Below are 19,310 nucleotides of genomic sequence, written 5' to 3' on the forward strand. Positions count from 1 at the left end.
CCTGCACTTAAAAGAAAAAAAAAAAAAAATATTTTTTTTTTTTTTTTAAATGTTCAAAAGAAACATGGCTCAGCATAAAAAATTCAAACCTACAAAATTACTTTCTGAAGAGTTCACTCCTTTTTCTGAATGTTATAGATTATATTGCACTCAACAAAATCCTTTTATGTATAACTAGCAGGGAGATCTGACGTTGCCCGGGAATGAATAAGGATCAACAAATTTTTCATACTTCTATATTTTATTGTCATCCAAATTGATAAAATCGCCCATTTTATCAATCCTCCCCGCAGTTACTTAATCTACAATACATTGTAATCTACATTGCACCGTGGAGAACCTACTATTGATTTTAGAAAATTATTTTTATATAATGACATGAATCAAAGTTTAAAATACAAATATCAAGTACCATGGTGAAATTGTGGTCCAAATAGAAACATTCATTTCGAACGTGCTCCTGTTACATCAAAGAACTTACTATTCTTTCATCAGATTTTTTTAAATATCGATACTTATCAAAGACATTCCGATACAAAACCCATCTAAGAACACTGTCAGGAACATACAGTACATTTCGTGAGGTTAAAAAAAAAAAAAAAATCAGTCCAGCCATTTCGGAGTCCACAGGGAACGAATTCACACACAGGCACACATGCAGACAAAGTTACTTTTATATAATAGAGATTTGGACTTCTGTTCTTATGTTGTTCTTGCAATGTTTCGTCCGATTTAAATTCCGACCTCCCTAAGGTGTATCTTGCCAATGGCTCTTATTGGTGAATAGTGGAAAGAAAGCTTTGCTTTCTGTTTTCCAATAAGCCATCAGTCAGTTCTCAATCCTCATCTAAAAAAATTCAGAAACATTAAACTGCTTTTATTTTTTAATTTTTTGGATAAGGATGGATAACTTGTTATTTCCATTATTCCGACTAGAGTTTCCAACTTTGGTCTTATTCTCATAACGTTTTATTTAGAACAATGGTTCTTAACCGGGATTCACATGGTTTGGTTTGGTTGTATTACGGTTTATCAACCTTTTTTCAGTTATTTAATACCGAATCCAGTTTTCGTAGAAGGATTTTATTCTTCAAACTCTTTGTATCTTCAATCACTAGTTTGTAGTGTTTAGTTTGGTTGTTTTATAGTGGATTTTATCGTTTTTGTTTCCCACCCTGCAGAACATGAATGAGTTTTGCAATGGGAGAGAGAAAAAGAGTTACACTATTAATGTTTGGTACATTTTAAGTTAAGAAACCAGTCAGGAAGTGGGGAAGAAGGAAAAGGGGAAAAGGTGGGTTGTTGTTTTTGGTTTTGCAGAACATAATTAAGTTTTGCGAAAGAAAGTAGAAAAACAAAAAGCATCAATGTTAAGTGCATTTCATCTCAGGAAGCCAATATTTTCAGAAAGCCTGATCTGGTAGCACCAGGAGTTCACATGGACCATAAGATTACTATGGGTTCAGTTTTCCTTTTTTATTAATGACTAACAGAGAAGGGGGGGGGGCACCAGGGCCTTGCCTGGTCGTAAATTTTAGTGCCTATAATCAATTATGACAATAAAGATTGTGACAATTTCTTCATTCTTCATCTATAAGATAAATCTCAAATGTCTGTATGTACGTATGTATGTCTGCTTAAAACTTTCGACAGAGACAACGGATTTTCACGAGATCGGTATCTTTTTTTTTTTCTTTTACACAGGCACCACCACTTATCAAGGCCAAGAGGCCACTCGAGGATAAGGGTTAAAGAGTGTACAGTAGAAATTGGACAATATAGTAACCGTTAGTAATGGAAATTCGGTAAATTTGTTAACAAGTGGAACAGCTCATCAGGAACTTGTTTACGTTAGACTTGAAGACAATCAGATTGTAGTCAGCTGGAAAGCAGGAAAACGGAAGACAATTTCACAGGCGTGCAGTTCTAAGAAAGAAGCTTTGTTCATGAAATCTACGTTTAGGTTTAGGCACAGATAACGAGTGGGGGGAATCATTGATAGTGTTTTCAGCTAGATGAGTGTTTCTTGTGAAAGTTTGGCGAGGGGGACCAGTCAAACACTTTCCATGAAAATAACGATACAGTAGAGACAAACTCGCAACATCTCTTCTGTGAGATACAGGTTGCAGGGAAAAGAAAAGGATATATTCTACGAGGCTACAAAGTCTATTTTGAACTCTATCAAGGCAGGACAAGTTCTTTCTAGCAACTCCTGCCCAGATGTGGCAACAGTACTCCATCCTTGGATGTACCTGGCTCTTATATAAATAGAGAATTGCATCAGCAGTGAGATATCTACTGGATCGATAGAAGGATCCCACCATTTTTCCAGCGGCCTTAGCAACAGATTTGATGTACATGTTCCATTTAAGATCAGGAGTAAAGGTTAAGCCCAGAAGCTTGTCAAAACTTGAGGCTTCCTCAAGATGAGTCATTCATTTCAACTGATGCCAAATGGGAATCAGAACATTGATGATGTAAAGAGAGAAGCTTGGTTTTAGATGCATTAAAAGTAACCAGCCACTCCTTTCCCCATTGTACTACGTGCTCAAGATCAGAGGAAAGAGAATCGGAGAGAACTTGGTCGTTTACTGACTAAGATGTGCTACCATAGATGGTTGTGTCATCAGCATAAATGTCTACAAATGATGTAAGGATGTGATTTGGAAGATCATTAATGTAGATCAGGAAAAGAGTTGGGCCCAGGATGGACCCCTGAGGGACTCCAGCATTAATACTGCGAGCTTCTGATTTTTGCCCATCAACTACTACTTTTATGAACCTGTCAGAAAGAAATGATTTAATAATTGAGAAGACATTTCCAGCTATACCATAGCTAGAGATCTTGTGAAGTAAACCTTTATGCCATACGCTATCAAAGGCCTTAAATATATCAAGAGCAATTGCCCTAGAAAGGTTGCCTCCGTCAAGAGATTCGCTAATCCTATGAGATATAACTGTAAGCACATTTGCTGTAGATCTAGCAGAACGGAAACCATATTGTGTGTCACTAAGAAGGTTATTTTTGCTGAGATGGTTGATTACTTCTCTATTTAACACAGATTCCAGAAACCAGCAACTTACTCATGATGCACAGGAGACTTATTGGCCTGTACTGAGAGGGGGATGAGCGATCACCTGAATTCCTTTAAAGCTTGACTCTTCCGAACAAATATCGAAAATTAGCTAAAAACATTAATTTCTTCACCCTCAACTGGTCATTTTTCTACAGGGAGGGATCGCTTTTTTCGCCGATATTTTTGAAAGTCATTCCCTCTTTTCGATTGACAAGCTTTAATTTAAACCTTCATCATTTCTGGTTGTGCGATGAACGCAACAGCAAAGACGTCATGTTTTTTTCCACATTCCTTTCCTCTTTCGCGGTGTAGGTTCGAGCCTGCCTGCCAACAACCACTTTTTTTTTTTTTTGCTCAACACACACCTCCAAACAACCGGGCAACGCCGGGCATCCAGGCTAGTCAATTATAGAAATATGTGTAGAGATATTTTAAAAGTTGCATATGGTTTACTATCTCCGGCAAAATCACATTAACACACTGATTCTTGCTAGATCACGAAAGTTAAGCAATGTGGAGCTTGGCCACAACTTGCCGACATATTTCTGTATACGTTATCAATCCATCCATCCATCCAAAGATTTTTGTTACTCTTTATAAACCATCCTTACTATTTCCTAATTAATTTCAGTGTCATGTGATCAGTAGTTTAAGAGTTTAAGAGTTTATTAAATATTTACAGACACATACGCATACATACATCTACTGTTTTATAGAAAAAATATGTTGTAAAGTTGGAGAAAGAAAAGAAGAAAAGAAAAAAAAGAAAACAACATATTGAGGATGGAGTTTAGCTGCGAAATATATTTATGTTATAAATTTCAAACAAGTAAAATATTTGTTTATTTTCCTAATATTACGTTGTGATTTGGCTTTCAAGCGCACTTGATGCGTATTTTATTTTATTAAAAGATATCAATTATAAAAATATATGTGGAGATATCTTAAAAGTCGTATATGGCGTACCATCTACGGCATAATCGCACTGAAACACTGATTCTTGTTAGATCGCCAAGTTAAACAATGTGAGGCCTGGCCAGTACTAGATGGGTGACCATTTGGGAATGCTAAGCACTGTCTGTCATCTTCCTATGACTAGGATATACGTGCGGCTGAGGACCGCTTGTGAATTTCATATTCCTTGTAAACTTCCTCCTTTGGAAGAAGCTGACATAGCTCCTCCAGGGCTAATATCACACCAGACTTTACCAGCTAGGCTTTTGGTTATGGTTTATATTAGGAAAACGGAAACTATTGATAAGTTATAGACAGAGAAAATGGCAGAAAGTAAGATGTCTTAAAGAAGCAGCATGTATGTTGGATGTTAATAATCTAAATAGACCTAATAATAATAATAATAATAATAATAATAATAATAATAATAATAATATATATATATAAGAATAACAGTATAATTACATTCAAAGATCCAAATATTTACTTTTCATGCAAAACAGCTCCTCTAGCATGTTAAAATTTCAGTACATTTTTACAGATTCGTTTCGGTATGCAGAAACAATTATTATTATATCAATATCGACTCTAGTGCCAATATATATATATGATGATTGCAACGTCTTGTCAGACGAGTGCCACTCTCTTAGACACTTGAAGTCCATGAGCCCAAAAATGACTTCCATCGCCACAGGACCATTTTAATAGCCAAATGCCTGAGGGAGTATCTGTAGACAGATGATGTTACAGAGTCTTAGCTTTGTACGACAGCTAACTCTCTTAAAGTTCAAAATGTTGAGAACAAGCAAGAGCAAGATAGCCATTAGTACCAGCATGAATTCTTGAAAGCAAACTCCTGCCTTGATAGCAAGAGATTAATTGGCAAATAATTTTCCAATGAATACCTTGGAAATTTTTTTTTAAATACAAATTTAAAGGTTGAAAAACTTCCAAGTAATATATATATATATATATATATATATATATATATATATATGGTTGGTTGTTTTACAGCATATCAACCCTTTTCAGGTTATTTAATGCCGAATCCAATGATTTTGAAGAACAATTTTTTAATAGAGTATATTTGTTTTTTAAGTTGGTTTCTATTAAACCCAATTTTTTTCTATTTTATTCTATTCATTCTTAAAAAATCTCTTTTTATTTTACTGTTTTTTTTTAATTGTTTTTTTTTTTTATGAGTGAAACTAACTGCCAGTCTGTACATTGCTTTCTCTTTAAGACAAACAAAACATCAACTTCTTTGAGGTTCTCTTCTTAATTCCATCTCTGCTAAGCCAGTTCGGTTCGCCATACCGTCTACCATACTGAAGATCAAAGTATCTATTAATTGAAAAATATACTTTGTAAAATCTACTACTGCTACTACTACTACTACTACTACTATTATTATTAATAATAATAATAATAATAAGTTTAACATCTGTTTTCTGTGTTGAACAGCTTTCAGCAATTGATTTAAAAACTAACCTATCTTTCTATTTCTGGTCAAGCTGGCAATCTTCACGTGATCCCACCCGTGAGTACTTGCTTTCTTTCTTAAAAGAATTCTGACTAGAAAAATATTGGGGAAATCAATGCCAACAATAGAATCTTTGAATTCATACGATATGATGATGATGATGATGATTTCTCTCCACGCAACGCATGTCTTCAACCCTCACTGAGCACAAATGCCTAATAGGCAGTATAGATAGCAATCCTCTGCTGGTTAGCAATGGCAGAAGTTCCCTGAACTTACTCCATTCTCTGCTCTATGATTTTCATGGCAAGTGCTCGATTGAACTTCAATCTATGGTTCTTCCCTATTAAACATTCACAACAAACACTCGTCTAGCTACAACCACTGTCAACAATTTCCTCTACTCTCTATTTGTGCCTAAAACTAAATGCAAATTCCATGAACAAAGTTTCTTTCTTAAAACTGCCCACCTGTGCAACTCTGCACGGCAGGGCTGCTTTCCAGCCGACAACAACATGATCTGCATTTATTTTCTTGCGGACTGTTATTCTCATCTTCATAGTTGTTGTTGCTTCACTAGATTTCGGCCAACTCATCCTTTGGCATTGTCTGAAGAAAGCAGTTTCAATCGTACCAAAAGCAGGCCAGAGGAATAGTTCGCCAAAAGATGGTGAGACAATAACAGCTATAGAAGGCAGTAATTACTGGGAGTACAATTACAAGATGTGGCATTCCTATCCCATCACATCTAATCACCTGCCAACTCATCAGAGGAAAAGTCTGCTGAAACGTGGTGAAACAACTATAAAGATGAGGATAACAGTCCGCAAATAAATAAATAAATGTTATATCCTGTTTCAACGGTATATAATAATATGACAAAATACGCCGAGTGGGATGCGTAACAAAAAGAAGGTTTGTTAGTACTTCGTAATAATACAAATACAAAATGGCTACTTGCTTTTGAAGTTAGATAAATGTAAATGAAGGTAAAGAAAAAGGAACTTAGCGCGTGAGAGCTAAAGTCTCGTCCCTGGGAAGCTTGGTTAACCGGAGTACACTTGCAGAGTGTAAGACGCGAGACTGGTAGGACAAAACTGTAAGACTAGACTGCAAACAAGACAAGACGCCCCAACTTTAAAATGGTAGCTCTTTTATATACTGTTTCGTATCCGGTTCGATACGTAGTTATGCCCCTTATAACAATAAATAAATAAATATACAAATTGTTCATCTCAAAGGATTCCAATGAAAAACTAATATATAATACCATTTGGTACAGACCCGACAATGGAAGACCAGGTAAGAATGAAAATTTGGATTTATAAGACGAAGGAATGCAACTTTGATCGCTCTTTGAGGCCCATGGTACAGTGGAAAAAGGCATTGAATCTCTACGGTTCCAGGTAAGCATTGTGTGAAGATAACGGTTTCAATCCTACCCAAAGCAGGCCAGAGGATTAGTTGGTCGAACTGTGGTAAGATAGCAACAACTATGAAGATGACGATAACAGTCCGCAAATACATAAATACACAAATTACTCATCTCTAAGGATCCCAATAAAAGAAAATAATATATAACAGCATGATCGTTTTCAAGATCAATGTAAACAAGTTCTTGTGAAGCTGTCCTTTTAAATAATCAAATTTTTAGCCAACTTCTAGCACTACTGATCATTACGATGTTGCCTCACTGCCCACCTGACACTCATTAACTCTCATCCTCAAGTGCTTTTCAGGCCTTGATAAGCGACAAATCCCTTCTAAAAGATATTTATTTCTAATTCTGAAAAATCATACGAGCATCAGATCCTCTCTATGCTTCAAACGCAGTCTGAATTTTATAAACATGACTTAGAATTGCAAATGTAAGCTTATGAAAAATATGTCGAAAATAAACAAAGCGTAAAGCATATATTTTCTGGGAAGTATTCACGAAATGTATTTTCTAGGGAGAGAAAAATGTTGAGGAGGATGGGGCGGGTAGAGAGGAGGGGGTTGTCTTCTTGGAACAGGATGTAAAAAGAGACCCAGATTAAAGTTCATATTATTGACGAATTTAAAGAGAAAAAGTAATATTCAATTTCTCATTTAAAAAAAAAAAAAAAAAAAAAGCAATCTAAAAGTACTTAAAAAAAAGTGCATAAAATTTGACCTTCAACAGACATTACTTTATTAAGGACTAGCGAGGGGTACCCGGCGTTGCCCGGGGGTTTGGAGGTGTGTGTGCGTGGAAACTCCGGGGGGGGGAGTTAAAAAAAAAAAGTAAGTATGAGGATCGAACCCGAACCATTGAGGCAAAGTTGTAAATTAAAGTGTGAAAAAAAAAAACAAAAAAAACGTGCGACGTTAACCATTGACCCACCGCGAGATGCTAACAGAAACACGTTTGAATTTATTTGATTACTTGGATTTAGCAGGTGTCCGTTTTAATGAGTTAGTGAGGTCAAGTTTGACTGCCGGATAGTATTTCATTTACTGCGGAACGCTTATTTTTATTTTTATTTCCCCCAAGATGTTATAGGAAAAAGACTAATCCACATGCGGCGAGCGACAAATGTTGAATATTTATCTTCCCGAAATCGAGCAAATTAAATAGACAGGCGAGCTTCATTGTTAACTGTGAGATATTACGATTTATATGTGATATAAAAAGTTTTAAAAAGTTGTGAAGCTAGCGACTGCTTCTCTGAAAAAAGCCTTTTGTAGACATACAGAAAAAGCAAACACACATACATTTTCACTTTTATATTTATAGACTAGCAAGAAAACCTGATGTTACTCGGGTTTCAATGTCTTTTGGCACTATACTCATAGCACTATATATTACACTATTTTACTTTATTTATTTTCCAGTTTTCTCCACTAAAAATACTGAAGTTTAGGAAAGTGTCTTATATATAAATAGCGGAGGTACCTGGCGTTGCCCAGGAGTTTGGAGGTGTAAAATAAAATAAAAAAAGTGTTAGTAGTCAGGCAGGTTTGTAACCTGTGACGTGAAGACGAAAAGAAAGTGAAAGAAAACGTGACATCTTACTGCTACGCTACGAGGCTACATAGGAAGTGAAAAGTGTTCAAATTTAGTGATGTCAATCAAAAAGTTGACTTGCTAAGTGAACATGCAGGAGCAGAAATGAAGGTTGGCTGAAGGCCAGTTCAGCTTTTCGCAGTTTCATTTGTTTCCCCACGATGTTGGGCAAAACCGGTCCCCCACAAAAAGGGAGTGTCCAAATGGATAGCAATTGTCTGATATGAGGGGTTTCCCCCACATTGATCAACTCTAATTGCTTTCTGGACGTCCCTGCAGAAAAGCCAGGAAACTGCCTTTGCTTTCATACGAAAATCACAAACAAACACGTGAGAGGATGAAATAGCGTGAATTTTATAAAAGTCAATCAAAATAAATGTAGAAACGACATCCCTCCACAAATCGTGGATATTATAATCTAGGGAGTATATAAAAAGTTCTAAAACATAGTATCGCCTCCTCGAGACCCCCCCCCCCCCCGGCGGAAAAAGTCTTTCTTGGACATACAAAAACATGCGTGCCACTTTTTCCTTTTATATCTATCTATAAAAATGAACGTGTCTCTGTGTCTGTGTACATTTCCCTATGCAATAACTTTGTCAATTTTAAGTCTACAGACTAGAAATTTGATATAAAGGGTACTGAGATTTGGGAAAATCGATGTGATTGTTTTTCGGCCAGAAATTTCGCTGTGTAGGGGTCAAAGTTCAACAATTTGACCTTTGAGAACTCTACCAAACTCCTCCGACAATTTGTGGTCTACACACTTGAAATTTTAGATATGGGTTCCTTGGACATGGATCTAACTTAATAACTTGATTTGGGCCCAAAACAATAAATGTTAGGTCATAATAGGGGTCAAAGTTAAAAAAATTACCCCCCCCTTTTTTTTTTGTTTTTGCTCAGCATACACCTCCAAACACCCAGGCAACGCCGGGCTGAAATGCTAATATATCTATAAAAGTGAAAGTATCTGTGTATGTGTCTGTGTACATTTCCCTATTCAATAATTCTGTCAATTTTCAGTCTACAGACTCGAAATTTGATATACAGGGTATTGAGATTTGGGAAAATCTTTATAATCCGTTTTCGGCCCAAAATTTGGCTGTTAAGGGGTCAAAGTTCAACGATTTGACCTTTGAGACCCTACCAAACTCCTCCGACAATTTTGGATCTAAACACTTGAAATTTTAGATATAGGTTCCTTGGGTATGGATCTAACTTAATAACTTGATTTGAGCCCAAAACAATAAATGTTAAGAGGTCATAATAGGGGTCAAAGTTAAAATAAAATTGACCTCTGTGGTCTCTACCAAATTACTCAGACAATTTCTGGTCTAAACATATGAAATTTTACATAAAGGGTATTCAGAGATAGGGCAAACTTTTTAATCGGTTTGGGTCGAAAATTTGAGCTACCAATATATAAATATATGTATGTATGTTTGCATGTCTTTCTAAAACTTTCGACAGAGATGATGGATTTTCACAAGATCAGTATCGTTTTGAAGCTCGACCCTTCAGACGACAAATACCGAAAAATTGGCTAAAAACATTTTCTTCACTCTCAACTGGGCACTACATGGAGGGCTCGCTTTTTTTGCCGATATTTTCGAAAGTCATCCCCTTTTCGATTGACTAGCCTTAATTTAAACCTATGTCACTTCTGTTTGCCGGTGGTCATAACAGCAAAGACGTCACGCTTTTCCCCATTCTTTTCCTCCTTCACGGTACGGGTTCGAGCCTACCACTTTTTTTTTTCTTTTCGCTCAACATACACCTCCAAACACCCGGGCAACGCCGGCCTGAAATGCTAGTATATATAGATTATAGGAAATATAAACCCTTTTCCGGAATTTTATGTTTTTTTTCCTTCCTGGAAGCAGTATCCCCTCCCCATTTTTCCTCCAATTTATGTGTGACTGTCTGTAATACAGGGTAAGTTGGTAAGTTAATTACAAATAGAGGCTTATTAGGACTGCTTAAAAAGAAAGCTATAGTATTCACTTTGCATGATTAAAATAATCAGGAATAAACCATAAGGAAACCAACGTTGATAAACATGTAATACAGAGTGTTTCAAAAGTTTTGGCCACATTTCAAGTCCTCATATCTTAACTATGAATGGTAGTAAGATGAAAGTGGTGTCATTTTAAAGCTAAATACCTTATGTTTTTTTATATATATGTATTTTTTTATATTAAGTTTTTTTGTAAGGCTATTCCTTTTTTAACTTCTTTTCAGATCCAATAAATGCCGTTCACTCAACCAGAAAAGGCGTTTTGTGTGCTTGAATTTGCAAAAACTGAATCATGGACACTTTTTCAATGTGCATTGAAGGGGGATAAAACAAGGACTGGTGGACATTTACGACTGAAGCCTGGTGGACAAGTCAGATAAAGACTGAAGTACAGGATGTTTCAAAAGTCTTTAATACATTTCAAGTCCTCATATCTGCTTAACTATGAATGATAATAAGAGGAAAGTGGTACCATTTTAAAGCTAAGTGCATTAATTTTTTTCTAAAGCTTTTCACATTTTTTTTTTTCGTTTTTTTTATTTCATTTTTTAAAAAATTTCTTTTCAGATCCAGTAATGGCGTTCACTCAACCAGAAAAGGCGTTTTGTGTGCTTGAATTTGAAGAAAACTGAATCATGGACACTTTTTCAATATGCATTGTGCAAAAAATTTGGAAAATAGTCGCAAGAAAGGAAGTCCATAGTGAAATGGCATAGCAAATTTATGTCAGATGAGTGTTTATGCTCAACTAAGAGAATGGGACGCCCCTCAACTTCAGAAGATGTGGTTGAACAAGTTTGAACTGCCTTCCAGTTGGGACACGTTTGGCAGGAATTGAACTGTCGGCTTGATGTGTGTCGTGTGACCACTGGTACTCATATTGAACATCTTTCAACATTCTATAAAAACTTGAGGCTATAAGTTTTCTGAATATCCCTGATCCTTTATATATTCTTAATAGTTTTCGAGATATTCAATGTCAAAATGTGCCTAAGACTTTTGGAACATCCTGCATTTTCCTGTTTCTGATGATTTGTGTGGTGGCAGCATTGGCTATATGCACAATGAAACACATGTAAAACGAAAAAGTAAATATAAAATATTCGCTTGTATATTAAATTTTACATATAAATATACTTTCAGTCTGTGTAGATTCTCTAGCCTTTCTTTCTGTAAGGAATATACACACACGTGTGCATGCTGCATGAATATAAATGATACAATCAGACTTAGATGTTACTAGCAGGGAGACTTTACATTGCCCAGGATTATTCCACACTTTTAATACTTTTATTGTACTCGAAATCAGTGTTATTGCCTGCTTTTGTTTTGTTGCTCAACTCGGGGATCCACCCAGGAGAAACCGTCACATGCCCCCCCCCCCCCAACTGAATTAGTCCACAATACATTGTAGTCTACATTGCACTGTAGAGAACTTAGTGTTGATTTTATAAATGTATTTTATATAATGGTTTGAATTAAAGTTTCCAATGCAAAAGTCAAGTATTATGGTTTAGTTGCCCGCTAAACAGAAACATTTATTTCAAACACATCCTGGTCTTAACAAAGAATCTACAATTGATTTTATATGCCAGTCCATCTGCTTCTGGGGTGATAAAACTTCTCAAACGCATTTATAATGTTAGGCTGTATAAGGGTGTTAATTTTGGTCAAAATTGGATTGTTTCTTCTTTAGTCAGATTTGTTTTATGATCGATTTTTTGTACTTATTGGAGCCAATCTGACACAAAACCTATCTAAGAACACTTTCAAACATAAAATATATTATCTGGAATTTTAAAAGATCTACCTAACCATTTCGGAGTCCATAAGGAACTCACACAAAGTGCCTTTTATATATAAATAGAGATTGCCTCATAGGAAGATTACATCTGGATAGTATAGGGAGATATGTGCAGATCAGGCGACCTTGTTGTTTTGATCATATAGAAAGAATAGATGACAGTTGTTTGGTTAGTTGATGTAGAACACTTGAGGTAGCAGGGTTAGTTAGTGGAAGAAAGTCAAGCAAAACATAGGAGTAAATAATAGGGATGGATTTGGGAGAAAGAGGAATAAATAAAGACCTAGCCAGAAATAGGTTAATTTGAAAGTCAATTTCTAAAAGTTGTCTAATGCATGCAACACTCTTAATCCTGTTTTTTTTTTTTTTTTTTTTTTTCTGGATGAATTACATACATATATAGTACTGATTTCAAAAGTTAAAAAAAAAAAAAAAAATGAATTTTGTATCATCAGCTAGAACCGAAACCAAAACATTTAGCACTCCAGTTACATGCATTATCATTCATCGGACTACTGTTTTGATCTTGAGTGTGATTTTCACAACGTTTCAGTCGATATAACTCCAGTTAGATTCCCAACCATTTGACCAATTGAAAGGTCGATAAGAAAGATTTAAAATTAAACCACTTCAAGCTATGAATGATTTGCGCATGTAATAGAAATATGTCGGCAAGTTGAAATGAACAGTTTTCATTTCAACTTGCTTACATAACTCTGTACATTATTCATCCATCCAAACAAAGATTTTACTTGTTATAAACCATCCTTGGTGTATAATTACTGTTTCCTGTTCAATTTCAGTATTATGTGACTATTTTATTGGTCAAATATTTTCACACATACATACATACATACATACATACATACATACATACATACATACATCTGTTTTCATTATATAGATGTTACAAAAAATGTTTTTATAGGTGGCATTTGGGGCAGGGTCACTATCTTACATTTGTTTTGTTTTTTTTATATTTATTTTCATACTGTATTTGTACAATAAAATATAAATACTACAGCACTATTTTTGCTATGGAAAATCTTTACACTTTAATAACTTTTTTGTTTTCATTTGTGAAGAAATGTAAGGGGAGATAATTCAAGAAGTTCTTAAACTTTTGAAGATTATTTTGATTCATTATGAAAGTTTAATTTTGTAAAATTTAAAGTTTTTATTTTAAGTCATACATTTTCATATAATAGCCACTTTCATTCATTTCACAATTTTCTTTTTTTAAAACAAGTCATCCATTTACATAGAAATACAAACAAAAATAAACCGCCTATTGCAATTTAATTCCAAATTCCAATTATTTTATAAAAGATAACATTTTTTTAATTCAATAAATGTTGAGATAGTTTTATTGTGTTATTGTGTATTATGCAATTTGAATTGTCTCCCCTTGAAAAAATAAATAAATAAATAAATAAATAAATATCATTCAGACTTAAAATAAAATAAATGACATCCATGAAAACGTGCATAAATTTTTTAATAATTTTAAAATTTTTCATGGTATTTTTTAATAATTTTAAAAAATTTTCATGGTATTTTTTAATAATTTAAAAAATTTTCATGGTATTTTTTAATAATTTAAAAAATTTTCATGGTATTTTTTAATAATTTAAAAATTTTTCATGGTACTTGTTACCATGAAAAATTTTTTAATTATTAAAAAATTTATGCACGTTTTCATGGATGTCATTTATTTATTTTTTTGCTGAAGAAGGCCACTATTTAAATAAGGTTTGAACCAGGAACATTGCAAATATAGGTTCCCTCTAATTGCATATTTTTGCTATCCTGAGATAGTATGATGACAAACAGACATATACTACACTGCCACCACCCAATCGATGCTTCCATTTAGTATCAAGAGATAATGAATACCTCCTGTAAGAATAGTGGCATGTGTAATTGTGAGGCAAGGATTGCAAAATCTTCATCCACACCTCTCCTAAATCAGCACTGCTTGAGTCCAGTGACAAGAAGAAGTGCTAGACGACTGGAAACAGTGCCGAGATAAGCAGAGAGCACATACAGTACATGGAATTCCCATTTTAGTACTGATCAGGTTCAACGTTGCTTAACTTCAATGATCTAATGGGAACTGGTGTGGTTATGTGATTATGCTGTATTGCCACTACCTAAAGGAGGAGATAATACATGGGAAAAGTGATGTCATGATCACAAAAAATATACTACACTATCCTCACTCCACCCTAAGGAGAAGGTAATGTGTGGGACAATGATCTTATCACAACAGAACAAAAACTGCACTACTCCTCAACCCAAATTAAGAATTGTAAGTATATTAATAGAAGTAACAGTATAGTTTCGTCTTCGAACAGACAGATACCAAATCTCTGTTAGTATTTTTTAAAAACGTTTTTTTTTTGCCCCAAACAAAGCATATTATCACTTGGACATAAGAGGCTGCTATTTGGGACCATGTTTAACAGGGGAATATGTCGAGTTGAGCCATGAGATTTTTGTTTATATTACACTAGCCTGGGTGCCTAGCACTGCCCGGGTGTTTTTTGGAGGTGTGTGTTGAGAAAAAAAAAAAAAAAAAAAAAAAAAAAGCAGTAGTAGGCAGGTAGGCTCGAACCCGTGCCATGAAAGTGGAAAAGAAAGTGAAAGAAAATCTAACATCTTAGCCTATGTCTCCATGACACGACCGGAAGTCAAAAGCATTGAATTAGCCGAAGTCAATCCAATGGCGATGATGACTTGCTAAAATGTCATCGAAAAAAAAAAAAAAATCAACCCCTCTTTGTACAAAATGGCTGAGTTTAAAGTGAAGGAATTAATGTTTTTGGCCAATTTTTTGATATTTGTCATCCGAGACGTCCAGCTTCAAAATGATACCGATCTTGTCAGGATCTGTCGCCTCTGTCAAAAGTTTTCGCAAGACATCCAAACAAAGATGCATACATACATTTAAACAGACAGGTGAGATTTATATTATAGACTAGCAGGCTTACCCGGCGTTGCCCAGGTGTTTGGAGGTGTGTGTTGAGCCAAAAAAAAAAACGTGTTAGTAGGCAGGCTCGAACCCACGATGCAAAGGCAGAAAAGAAAGTGAAAGAAAACGTGACATCTTATCGATATGCTACGAAGCCATAGGAAGTGAAAAGCGTTCAAATTTAGCGATGTCAATCAAAAAGTTGACTTGCTAAGTGAAGGAGTTCACACAGGTGCAGAAATGAACGTTGGCATTTCATTTTTTTGTTTCCCCACGATGTTGGGGAAACCAAGCTTCCCCGCAAAAGGGGGAACTCTCAAATGAATAGCAATCGTCTGATATGAAGGGTTTTCCCCACATTGATCAAAGCTAATTGCTTTCAAGACATCCTGGCACGAAAGGCGACTGATGCTTTTGCTTTGTTGAGTTTCACATTATTTATACAAAAAAAAAACAAACAAACAAACAAAGTGAAAGGATGGAATAGAGGGAATTTTATAAAAGTCGAACAAAATAAATGTAGAGACGACGACCGTTCGCAAATCGTAGATATTATAATCTAGGGAGTATATAAAAAGTTCTAAAAAATAGTAACGTGGTCGAGAGCCCCCCCCCCACGTCCAAAAAAGTCTTTCTTGGACATACAAAAACGCGCGCAGCCTTTTGCCTTTTATATATGTAGATTTAAACTGCGGGTTAGTGGAGTAAGAAGAACAGGATAAACAGAGGCAATTCCGAGGGAAGAAACTATTAGAGTAGAAGACTTTCTCGCATCTAGGGATCACAACAGTGAAGGGGTCAGATTTTGATGTTTGTCGAATTTTGATGTTTGTTCGTATGGTGTAATAAACTAGCAAATATATGCTTCTTCCAGCAGCATGTTTTTGCTAGCTTATGACAACAATTGGGCAGATCGATTTTCCAGCCAAATTATGTACTAGCTAAAAGGAAATAACTAATTTTTTTTATCAAGTAGTTAATTCCTGTCCCTATAAATAATCAAATTCTACGCAATTTACACCATTCACGATTACTAAACCATCACCTTACATTCATTAACCCTTATCCTCGAGTGGCCTTCATACCTTGATAAGTAGTGACTAGTAGAAAAAAAATCCTTATGCTGAATCATTTTTTGAGGAATTTATAAAAACGAATTTGTCTGTGTCAAGAGAGAGGAATGAGCTTGGTAAAGAATAAATAGGGGGGGGGGGAGGAGAAAACTAGCAAAGAAGGAAAGAAAGAAAGAAGTTTTAATAGAACAGATGTTAAATATTCCTGTCAGTAACATGGGTCAGATTATAAGGACCCATGGCATAACGAATAAAATTCTAAGTGAGATTCTTCAGGAGGTCGAAGGTTCAGTCCTCATTGTGGGTGCTACTACATTTGTGAATAACTAAAGATTTCTACCCGGTCATGGCTAACTGAATGAGAGAATGCTACCTCATGCATTAAATAAAGGCTTTTGTTTGAAAATCCATAATGCTAGCAAAAAAGAAACGGTAAAATGATTCTGACATTAGCTTGAAAGGAGTTCCAAGATAATTTAAGAACAATTAGGAACAATGTGTAGAGATATCATTTTAAGATCCCTTATTGCATGCGACTGAAGGAATCGTAAATGGTGCATTGTATCAGAGGATTTTGAAAACTAATTTGTTCACATGAATTAGTGTGGGGATGGAAGGTTTCAAGCTTCCAGAAGAATAATGAAGCACGCAACAAAAATAAATTGGCAAATGATCAGCTGAGAACAATTAAGAGGTACTTCAGTGGCCTAATCGATATGCTGATGTGTGTCCAATTGAAAAATTTATAACAAAGGGCTCAAAGAAAAATCCCAGAAACACTGACAATCTGAAGGTTATTTCACGTTAAAGAGAAAACCATCAAATCAAATTTATTAGCAAAAAAAAAAAAAAAAAAAGAAAAAAAAAAAGCCGAGCATGCAAAGTGAAAAATAAAATTTACTTTACCATGACTAATATTTGTGCAAAATATAAAAAGAATTCAAGGTGTGGTTATTGAGAAAAGTGCGAACAGACAAATGGGAGAGAATTACTAGGTCCAATCGCTCCTTTGCCAGGGGACCAAAACACAAAGTGCAACAAGCCATGCTAATAAAAGATAAGTATTCGGCATAATCATGTTGTAACACACCGAAAACACACATTGAGTCAAGAGTTATCTAACATATAAAATTATCTTGACAGATTTTCCAAGTCAAACTCAAATAACATCTAACCAAACACATCAAATCTTGTTTCTGACAAGCTAATTTTTATTTGTTATAATTGTATCATGATTGGCAACATAATGTAATTTGCTACAGTTCAAACCTGGCAATCTACATCATGAAACATTTTTAACTAATCAGCGAAAAAAAAAAAAAAAACCCTGAATTTTTTAGATGAGGATTGGTTATTCGTATTATTTGGATATATCAGACTACTGTTCTCATCTTGAGTGTCATTTTCATGTTTCAGTTTATGTAACCTCCGACCTTCTTCAGATGTATCTTGTCGAATTTGGGAATGTTTCTGTCAAACTCAGAATTTGGACGGAATTTCGAGTGGAACCCTTTATTTACTTCACGAGGGTAGCATGCTCTCGTTCCGTCAGCCATGACTGGATAGAGGTCCTAAGTAATTCGCAATTGTATTGTAAATTTCGTTCAAATTCCCCTAATTCAACAGAAACATTCCCGAGTTCGACAAGATACACCTGAAGAAGGTCGGAGGTTACATCGACTAAAGCGTTGTGAAAAATCACACTCAAGATGAGAATAGTATTCCAATGAATCCAAATAATACGAATAGCTAATTTTCATTTGTTATTGGCAACATAACGTACAGTTTACTTTTAACACATACTAAGTTCAAACATGACAATCTACATACAGGGTGTTTCAAAAATCTTGGGAACATTACAACATATTTAAAATCGTTATGTTCCCAAGACTTTTGAAACACTCTGTATATTATTCCTTAATTGGAATTCATTTTTGAGATGAGCATTATATATACTAATTTATTTTTATTTCGGACTACTAGTCTCATCTTTATTAGTTGTTGTTTTTTCATCTTTTATTGGATTGTTTATTCACAACGTTTCGGCCAACTAATTCCTCTGGCCTTCGTCAGGTGGTAACCGCGACGGAGATTCGAAGTTCCTATCCGTCGCGGTTACCACCTGACGAAGGCCAGAGGAATTAGTTGGCCGAAACGTTGTGAATAAACAATCCAATAAAAGATGAAAAAACAACAACTAATAAAGATGAGACTAGTTGTCCGAAGTAAAAATAAATTAGTATGACAATCTACATTATGAAACATTTTTAACTAATTTTTTTAACATTTTTAACTAATCTACGAAAAAAAAAAAATCCTTAGTTGTTATCGTTTCAACAATTATCTATACGGTTCCAGGTAAGCATTGTCTGAAGATAGCGGTTTCAATCCTACCCAAAGCAGGCCAGAGGATTAGTTAGTGAAAACATGGTGAGACAAGTAACAACTATGGAAGGCAATAATTATTGGGGATACAGTTAAGGGACTCAGCATTCCTATCTGTCATGGTTAATCACCTGAAGAAGGCCAGAGGATGAGTTGGCTGAAACATGGTGAAACAACAACAAAAATTATGAAGATGAGGATAACAGTCCACAAATAAATATACAAATTACTCATCTCAAAGGATTCCGACAACAAAAAACAAAGGAATAATTTCTATTTTTAATTACAAAATATAAAAAGATTGTCTCCCTTTATAACATCTGATGATACTCGTTATTGGCTTCATACAAACTCCAGAATAAGCATCAGGATCAAAAGTATTTCAAGCACCTCAAAAAGCAAAAATAGTAGTGATGTGACCATACTCCTACTTAAGTCTGTATGCTAAAATCACTTTGCATGCACAAACCCACTTTTCGTTCCCAAAGTAAAAATCACTTCTTTTTTTTATT

At 34.9% G+C, this 19,310-nt stretch overlaps 2 protein-coding genes across 2 annotated transcripts in view; one reads left to right on the forward strand and one right to left on the reverse strand.

The window, feature by feature from the left end:
- Nucleotides 1-13,212, forward strand: part of LOC145287798 (N(6)-adenosine-methyltransferase catalytic subunit METTL3-like) — a 149,738-nt gene extending 136,526 nt beyond the window's left edge. The window contains exon 3 of the transcript XR_013869200.1: nt 10,787-13,212. The gene's annotated coding sequence lies outside the window, so the exon portion shown is untranslated. The remainder of the gene's footprint in view (nt 1-10,786) is intronic.
- Nucleotides 1-19,310, reverse strand: part of LOC145287800 (diphosphoinositol polyphosphate phosphohydrolase 1-like) — a 567,419-nt gene that overhangs the window by 13,216 nt on the left and 534,893 nt on the right. The gene's annotated exons all lie outside the window — the stretch shown is intronic.

Source organism: Euprymna scolopes, chromosome 11 (genome assembly GCF_053919585.1).
Source record: "Euprymna scolopes isolate OS-2025 chromosome 11, ASM5391958v1, whole genome shotgun sequence".
Lineage (NCBI taxonomy): Eukaryota > Metazoa > Mollusca > Cephalopoda > Sepiida > Sepiolidae > Euprymna > Euprymna scolopes.